Source organism: Alosa pseudoharengus, unplaced genomic scaffold (genome assembly GCF_046254945.1).
Source record: "Alosa pseudoharengus isolate Yale_2024_CS ecotype anadromous, Long Island Sound unplaced genomic scaffold, YU_APseudo_1.1 YU_APseudo_1.1_scf_22, whole genome shotgun sequence".
NCBI classification, from domain to species: Eukaryota; Metazoa; Chordata; class Actinopteri; order Clupeiformes; family Clupeidae; genus Alosa; species Alosa pseudoharengus.
In genome coordinates, this window is record NW_027468680.1 from 25,465,951 (window position 1) to 25,475,635 (window position 9,685).

Below are 9,685 nucleotides of genomic sequence, written 5' to 3' on the forward strand. Positions count from 1 at the left end.
TCCACTGATTTATGTAATAAAAGACATAAGACATCATTTATCAAAAGCAATGGAGTCACCAGAAAAAAATAGAGAGGCTGTCAGGTCTTTGAAGAGTGCCTATTCGTCTGCTACTGCTTGGCTGGCAAATGCCTGTGTCATCGTGTAAATGCGATCAACACTGCCCCCTGGTGGTAAAAAATTGCAATATTTCAGGTGGAATTCAAACTTCACTCCACCGCATTTTCAATGTGTTTCTAACTTCAGCCTCGTCTGCCTCTGCGGAGCCGCGCACAGCCTTCTCACCTAAACACACCCTTCCATAAGCAGTGCTTTTCGCCCAGTGCCGGCGACTGAAAAGATTATCTAGCGACTGACACCAAATCTGCCGACTTTTTCGTGTGTCTGACGACTTTCGTTTTTGAAACGTCAGAAAATCTTTTGTTAGTGAATTACATCACGAATTTTCCCAAAGCGTTGCCCCATGATTACAAAAGGAATGACTGGCCTATGTAGTATCAGCCCATTTTATTACAAGGACGTAGATGTTCTATAGATTTAACAGCTCAGACAATGCTCATTGGAAGATGCAGCAACTTCGGGTGAAATTACAACCAGAGAATCAACGAGACGAGAGCAATGACATGATGACAGGGAAACAGGGACACGCTTGCCAGCATCGTTCAACAAGAACATTGAACAAAGGAAAGTAGGCTAGGCCTACAACGTCATTCACAAGCAAAGCAGATACATTGCATGAAAAGTGTAATTTTCGTCAGTATGAGGCACTGTAGATTGTCGTGGAAGTTCAAGTTAATGGCTCTTCACGGCAATTTGCAGGCAACGCCAAAAACTGCCATGAATTGTCAGAAATTGACATGGGCCTTGCTTGGCAGTCGTCCCCTCATGACTCCCCTCCTCCTAATTCTAGGGGAGGCTTTAACATGTAAATGAAAATGCTGTGAGCTATTGCAAATCAGGGTAGCAGGGGGAGTGGACTGTGCATGGTGGCATGACTGTGGCCTTTTCTTTGGTCTTGCTTAACAGTGGATGTGTTAACCACACAACTCCCAGCAATACGCTCAACAGGCAGAAATTATGCTGGGTATGACATGTCTGTTCCCTGCAAGCTCCAATAATGCAACCTGACCTAAAACAGTCAATAGACTGGAAGCAACTGGAATCCATGCATTTCCACTGAATTATTTTTGGAATCTGATCCCTTATCATACCTCTTCACTGTTTGCTTCACTGAGTGTGTTTCACTAATTCACGGATTGGGATAAATGCAGAGACCAAATTTCCCTCACGAGATCAAAAGAGTATATATACTTATACTTACTTACTTATACCTGTTCATTCGTACTCCTTGCTCGACTTATCATGACTAAATTCAAGATGGCGTCGAACGGTAAACTTCCTGATGGTACTGTCTGTATAAATCGTCTTGTAAATAAACTACCAGTGCTTTTTCACAGTTCTCAATGTCTCGTTTTAAATGTCAGGGACCTCGGAAGTCTACCAATGAAGTGTGGAGCTACTTTGAGCCTCGTAAATGGTGTAAAACAGTGACAGCGTGGCTAGGCCGATGCCCGAGGCACCCCCATCGAAAACCTGTTGGTAGCATCGGCTAACTAGCGCCAGATTTCTGAGTGCAGGGGACAAGCCGAGATGAGCTATGAGACATACGTTCACATTCAGTATCATGTTTCAACACACTTTAGGTCAATATCACACCGGAATTCTCCTTTAAGTTTCTAAATGAACAGACAATTTAACCAACGTCCAGTAAGTAAGACAATGTTCATATCAATCTCTGTACGGATGGCTCGGTACCATCACAGAATTTCGGTTAGCAAAAGAAGGCTGCAAAGGTGGACAAAATTAATTTTATGACAAGAGGACAAGACGAAATGTCAGGTTAGTTACCTTGCCATTATAAACACAGTCGACTTGAAGACATAAGTTTCTAAATGAGCAAACATTAATCAACCCAGTGAATGAGACAGGGTGAAACAATCCGTGTGTAGAGATTTTGGAAAACTTTGTTTGAAAACGTTGTTTTGGAAAACTTTTGAGTTTTAGGCAGCCAATGTCACAGTATGCTCCAGAACTTAACCTACACTTGCGCCAAAAGTGCGACCTATGTTTACATTTTCATTTGGTTATGGCGATCATGGATGCATTCAGAGTAGCAGTCGCATTTATGTTGGTGCAAACCCTTTACGTCTGTTTGCATTTGCTAAAACAGTTCAAAGGAGAAAGAGAAAGTGATTTTCTTGCTGTTGTTACTATTTTCAGGATTCTGATTGGCTAACGTGGGCTTGTGCTTCTCATTACACTGCCACCTACACGTTTGGCATGCTCTTGACGGCATATATACACAGGTTAGTATAAATAAAAACTTTTCTGTCAGGCTCTAAACTTACACCACAGCACGAAGAAGAAAATCGCTCACGATGAATTGACATATTTTTAATGTCAACAAGGGCCAGTCTTTGGATTTGGTCAGTCCACACAGATACAACATGATCTGACTGATCTAAATCTTTTCATTGCAATGAAATTCGCCCTTGGTGTGTAATGACTAATTAGAACAAATTGTGATTTATTTTTGCAGAGAGAATGTGCAGGACTGAGCAGCATCCACATTTTGTATCGCTATACAGTACATCTATTGTATAGCGCTTTTCAAGACATAAACCATTGAACCATTTTCAAATGTTTGACATGACAAACTGTCAGGAGATGTCAGCCATCTTAATGAACCCAGTTGGCTCTTCCATTATCTCCTCTACTTCCATCTTCTATCTCTTTCCACGTTCCATGTTCAGCTTCTTTTTTTTATGAATTCACTGTTTTTATTATCAAACAAAGCATTATGACAACATGAATGTCAATACCCGCACACCCACCCCCCTCCCACCCGTACCTCAGATATAAATCTCACATTGGACTATGGACTCTTACATCAAAAGGAAAATAAGAAAGAGAGAAAAAACATATATATACAATATTGATCAAAAGAAAATAAGCAAATACAAATCAGCAAAGCATGTAATATGTCTTATCTCATATGGCTTGCAAGTAAGTCCTTAACTGTCCTTGCACTTCTTTCCCACATCTGTAGTGTTGAAATTTTAGCTTTATGAATTCTTGCAGTAGAAGGTTCCATCATAATAACATCCTGAAAGTTTAACAGCCATTTCTTAACAGGAAGTGTATGTGGCGGTATCCACCTCTGCACAATTAGTTTCTTTGCTGCTGTAAAGCCTGCAAGGCAGACTTTACGCTGTTTTTCTGTAAACTTAACTTGTGAGTCATCATTAAGCAATAACAGCCAAGGTTGTAAAGGAATATCCAATTCCAATAATTCTGACAAGATATCAGTTACAATTTTCCAAAATGAATGAACCTCTTGGCAATCCCAAACCATGTGCTTAATGTGCCAGGAATACCTTTATCACATAAATCACAATTCAAGCTTGTCGTTTTCTTGGCATGATACCTATTGATTAGTGTCCAGTATGCTCTATGACAGAATTTAAAGTGTACCATGTTCAGCTTTAAGTTAATTCCCCAATACAGTGAAAGGCCTCACACCACAAGAGGTCCTGTGTGTAAGCTCTCTGTCACAGTATCAATCACAAGGTTTAGAGACAAGAATGGTCATAGGAAACTGGGACAAATTAAACTAAACCTAACTTGTCTTTTTGAAACAGTCACTCATCCAGAGACTGACTGGTTAGCTGTCAGTGCAGCAATGACAGAATAATGTGCAACATCAGAAGGCTTCCTCTCCATGTACTGCTGTGGCTTTTCCACACTCAGAACATGAGGTGTGTGTTGGGATGATGTTCATCCTGTCAGGGGGTTAATTTCATATACTGAACGGCAAACTACACACATTATTACTTATTACTTATATGCATCAACAGTGGCCTATATACGGCCATGTGTGTGTGTTGTTTCATACAAACTAGATTTTGACCATAACCCTTCACAAGTACTAACACTGAATGCTGAATGTGACACCACTGCACCACCAATGAATTGTCTAATTACAAGACAAAGATAATCATTAACTGAAAACAAAATAATCCATAAGGGACATACATTCACCTTCAGATTAATAATATAACTGTATGCAGATTGTGGTAGCTTTTTATTCTGCAACAGATTTGTGCTTCTAGACTGCAGATATAGGCTAGTTTCATTAAACCCTTTCACTTTTTGAGAAATTAAGTTTTCTGCATGACCTTCACTGCAACCTTGTACCCCGGCAGATTCTGCCAATATTTTCTCCTCAAGGATATCATAATGCATAACACAGTATTGCTGCACCGAACCGCTTGCAGCAGCTGGTGGTTCGAGCTGTGCCTGAGACGCGCATATCTTCCATTATGCAATTTTCTGTGCAAATTAATGTGTTAACTGTAAAAGCTAATGTTGATGTTTTTAGTGTCAGCAACCCCACCCAATGGCCTATAAGCAGAATTGGGTGGGGTGTCCTCATTTTGCCCAATTTCTCCGCACCTTTGCGTCCTCCTTTTCAGAGTGTGGTTGGTGGTCACCCTATTTCTGTCAGGGGCGGAGCCAGACATTTGAAACATTGGGGGCTTAGCCCAGTGACTTCTAGTGAATTCTGTTTAAACTAATGGACACATTGAGACTTTAAAACTGTGAGACTCAAGGTATATCTGATTGGCACTTTGGGTCTTTCAAGAGGGGTCTATAGGCATAGACTATATGATCAGCATTAGTTAATTAAGCGTTTTTTTTATAAGTTATGGTTTGTATTAGGGGTGTAAAGATTAACCGATACGTATCGGTATCCGTTTTTAACGTGTAAGATACGGCTACATCGATACGTGAAGCCCCGTATCGGAAAAAAACTGAAATGAACCGTTATATCGATTTACTTGTTATGAATCGGTGCTCGCTCAGACTCATTTACGTTCCAAGCAGCGCGTTCATCCCACTTCCAGTTTTGAAACTATACGTGGCACGGAATTGTGGGTAATGCAGTTCGTTTTTGGTTACATTCATTGCCCAAAGTTATCAAATGACCTCATTACCCATACATCTATTGCAACTTAACCATGTGACAACTTGCACTCGGTCGGCTTTTGTTTTTCGAAATCCAGCGCGAAATTAAGCACTTATAGCTTTCCTAAACAGCAACGATAGTCTGTAGAGTAGCATTACCTTTGATGAAAGGATTTCCTTAATGTTAAATAATAATTTGGCCCTTGCTGCTAAAACGATGCATAAATTATTGGCCAATGATTTTGTTCATATTCACTCAGACTTGTGGCATTTTAGGTTTCTGCATTAGGCAGGGCTTGAAAACGAAATAATTTTTCAAACGTTCTGTTCCGAACGGTTCAGGTAGGCCTATGTTTAACGTTTTCGTTCTTGCATGCGTTCCGCCACCAACATATCGGTCCTGAACCGGTTCGGAACGCAAAATATCGTTCGTTCTTAAAGTTCCGGCAGTGTTTGGCGGGCCTATCAAGTCTTTTTTTGTGGACTTTACCTTAGAATAGACGTACTCATTATTTCCCCTTGAAAAATAATAAATCACAGGCGGCATCCTAAAACATTCAGATGGGCTATCCATCCCATATAGCCTACAGACTTACTGTAGGCCTAACCTATGCCTATAAATAATTTCTTATCAAAAATATTTCTGGATACGTGCTAAACTCCTTACCTGGTTGTAGCCTAAGTTTTATCCATATGGAGATCTTCAAAGGCTTGCGCTATAATTCCAACCCTGTTTATAAACAAACCTGTCTGTTGCTGACAAGGCCTATCTCAAATTTCCCGTTTAACTCTTCTACATAGAATAGGCTATAATTGCGCAAACATTTCAAATCCCGACTTTAAAACGACAAGGCGTGGACAGGCAAAATAGGCTATTACGCATAGGCTACAAACAATTTCCAAATCAGTTTAGCTGGCCTAAGATCCGAAGTGGCAGACGGATGGGTTACATTACAACAGCAAGACAAAATATACACATTTGGACCAAAGGTCCATTTATTCGGTTTTTTTTTTTTCAAACTGCAGAAATCAAATTATTAGGCTGTTATATAGAGAACGGAAAAAAAAAACGTTATTAACCGGTTTTGTGGATTTCAGAATAACGTTTCTGTTCCAGAACAGTTGAAGACCATTTTGTTTTCGTTTCCGTTTCCGCTCCTCGTAAAATTCCGTAAAATTCCGTTCGTTTTCGGTTTTCGTTCCTTGAACCGGTTCGGAGCCCTGGCATTAGGTCTACTGTTGGAACAAAATAAGCCCAGAGAGTTCATTGATTTGTAGGCCTATTTTATTCTTGTAGGGTAGGCTAGGCCTATATGAGAAAAGGCCAAGAGTGTCTTAAGCACTGATTTATTTTATTTCGGTATTGTCTTACCTCAACAAGGCTACAGCTCCATGAAAACAATCAGATATAACTCTATAAAATCTGTAAAGTCTATAAAAATGTATTTTTATGTTGTATTTGGCTGCTGTGCTTGACTGAAATGTAGACTATTCTTTTTTCATTTCAATTCAGTATATGAAACAAACCTCAGTTTAGATAATCATATTCACACATTTTGTTGCCTAATTGACAACCATGACCATGATAATTGATAATATAAAATGAATGTGCACCTTACAGTGCAAAAATAAATTACAGTGACCGCTCACTCATCTTCACATTTTAGCTCTTCAAGACTCGCTGAAGCCACTTGACAGAGTTATACCACGCCGACTAGATTCGAGTTGTTTCTGCTCTCCCGGCTTAACTGTTTCATAGGGGAAGAGGTTCTCAACCCCGCGAAGCGTCGAGATATTCGGATTCTTACTAAAAAAAATGTAAAAAAAGATTTTTACTGAGGACTCCGCGCCGCTTTGCTTGCAAGGAGCTAGCCTCACATACGGACGGTTCTGGAACTTGGCCGCTTCGGCTAGCCTCATCTCCGAACTTTTCCTATTAGCCTGCCTTGTTGGGGAAAGCCGTACCTGCTCGCTGCCCTCACATCGGGTTTTGACTAACTTACTCTACCTCGTGTCTTTAGCCTTTTTCTACGGACACGTGGTCACGTTCCTGACCTGCACCATGCGTCCTGCTGCGGCACGTCCTAAACGTCGACCTTGCCCCAACGCATGCGGCCAGTCTCTCGAGAGGAAGGATTACCATACTGTTTGCATCTCTTGCTTGGGTCTCCAGAATGCCCAAGAGGCCCTGGAAAACCCTCAGGGATGCGCTGCCTGTTCTCGATTTGGGCTCAGAACCCTGCAGCAACGCTTTGAAGGCTTTGGACTAACCCTCGAACCTCCGGTCTTGGCTAACTAGGACCCTGTACTCTCCGAGTTGATCATGAGCGAGGACGACGAGGCGCAGATCCTTAGCTGGACTGAACCTGCCGAAGACCACCTGCAGCCGGCCCCCTCCCAGGCCCCGGTTGTGGACGCGGCGGACGGATCATCAGGGGAAGATGAGGTGATGGACGAGGACGGGGACAGCGAACTGCTTCTCCCCCCTTCACAGATCTCGCACGCCTCTGCAGCTGCTTCGGTTCTCGACGAGCCTGTCTCCACCGAACAGCACACCACAGCCAGCAAGCTGTTTTTGGAAACTTGCCAACGCGCAGCCCAGCGTCTCGGCGTCGAGTGGCCACAGCCGCCACTGGCACGGGTTAGCAATAGGCTCGACGGTAATTTCCTCCCACCTCCAGCGCCAGCACCTAGACCCTCGGTCCCCCCCTTCCAGGACTGTTTGGACGATGTGGTGAAAACGTGGAACAAGCCCTACTCCAACAGGGTTGTTATTGCTGGTTTCGGGGATCTGACTGAGATGGAGGGCGCGGCAGAAAGGGGCCTATCGGACTGCCCCAGAGCCGAGCAGTCGTTGGCGAGGGGTTTTAGAGACCGCCAGAAAATATATATAGCCTACCCGGACGATATTCTCTATGAAGATATAGATTGTCAGCCAAGGGAATTCGTTATCTTTGTCAGATGATCTAGGAAGACGTCTCATAGCAATGCCCGTAGCCTACGTGGACATTCATGTATTCAATCGGACATAGCCTACAGTAGGCCTAATAAATAAAAATCACCATTTTAACAAACTTGTTGAATTGAATGTCATATTACTGTACCCTGCACATAAAGGCTACACATTTCCACAGCACCAGAATCCGACCGAATCCTTCCACTATTATTTGCGATGGCCAACTCCTCTGCTACTGTAAAACACTCTGGTGCCTTTCCTCCTACAGTAGTGTTCGAAGACACCTGTTTCTTGTTAGCTGTAAAACAGAGGCCAAGTGAAGGCTATAAGCTAGGCCTACATGTTTTCATAATTAAGAAATATTAATGCAAGCTATAACTATATAAACCTACTATTCTGAATAATGTTTTTGTGTTTCATTTTCACCTGCTGCCATGTGCGTTTGGCAATGGTGTTACATCTGAAATGTTCACAGGATTAGGCATACACTAAATCAGTCAATGGGGGCTACTTAAACATTAAATTATCCTTATTACTGTAATCTATATGCCCACTTCTGAATTGGGTTGCATCTGTAGGCCTTTCTATGAACTCAAATTAGGCTATTTAATTATTTCAACTCATTTCAGACATTCCGTAAGCTACTAATCCTCCGTAACACATTTGAAGAACATGTGGGAATAAAACTTTACTTTTAGGCATTTAGGCTACCCGATCTGTAATACGTTGCCAACAGCCTTGCTTTGTTCACTGCCGACGTATTTGATTTTTGTCGTAGAGTGGGTTTTAATTCCTCATAACTTGTCATAATAATTGTGCATTCCCCTTATCTGTAAAATAAGGTGAACGCGTCATCACTGAAAGTGTTGATTTGCGCTGCAACCCGCCCCTTTTATGTGAACGCGCACAAACTCCAATGAGGTTAACCCCGGCTCAACAAATCAACTTCATAATCAGCGTCGTAGTACCGATTAACACCACTAAAGATAACCAGGTTTTGTCAACCCCGGTTTAACAAAGTAACCCTGGGTTACATCTGGGTAGGTTAAGCTCCCTTCGTAGTACAGGCCCCAAGATGCCGCTAACTTGAGTTAATGGAACGGCTTCAGCCCCAAGTGGAAGTCTACGCTAGTTCAAGCCAGGCTATTTCTGTTAAGCGCCGCCTTCATTAGCGAGGTTGATGGAATATCCCCCTGGGCTTCAGCCCAGGGGCCTCGACCAATGAGGGGCCTCCTAATAATAATAATGATAATCAATAATAATAAACGGCGTGTCCGTATTCGCGGCGTCATTATACTCTGGAGCTAGCCTAAATAATTGAGCACATCGTACTGCTCTTACATCCACGCAGAGGCCCCCTTTGTCTTCTCCAATTCTAAAGTGTAACAAAATGTAACAAAACGTAATAAATTCCAACGGGTGTAGAGGAGCTAGAGGAGAGGCTGAAACTGACTGACAAACTTATCATACAAACTCTGGAGATAACGCGGGTAGGATTGAAGCAACGATAAACGAATGACGTGGATTCCTGTAACTGTCCATGAAAACAGGTAAATATCGTAGCAAATAGCCTGGAAATGTAACGGCTTTAAAAACATGTATTTCACTTGTCTCATTGGAGTGAACGCAGAACATGGGCTGTGGCGCAAAGACATGAATTAGTGATCTGCATCTCTGTTCACCAACAGCTAAGTTTGTGCT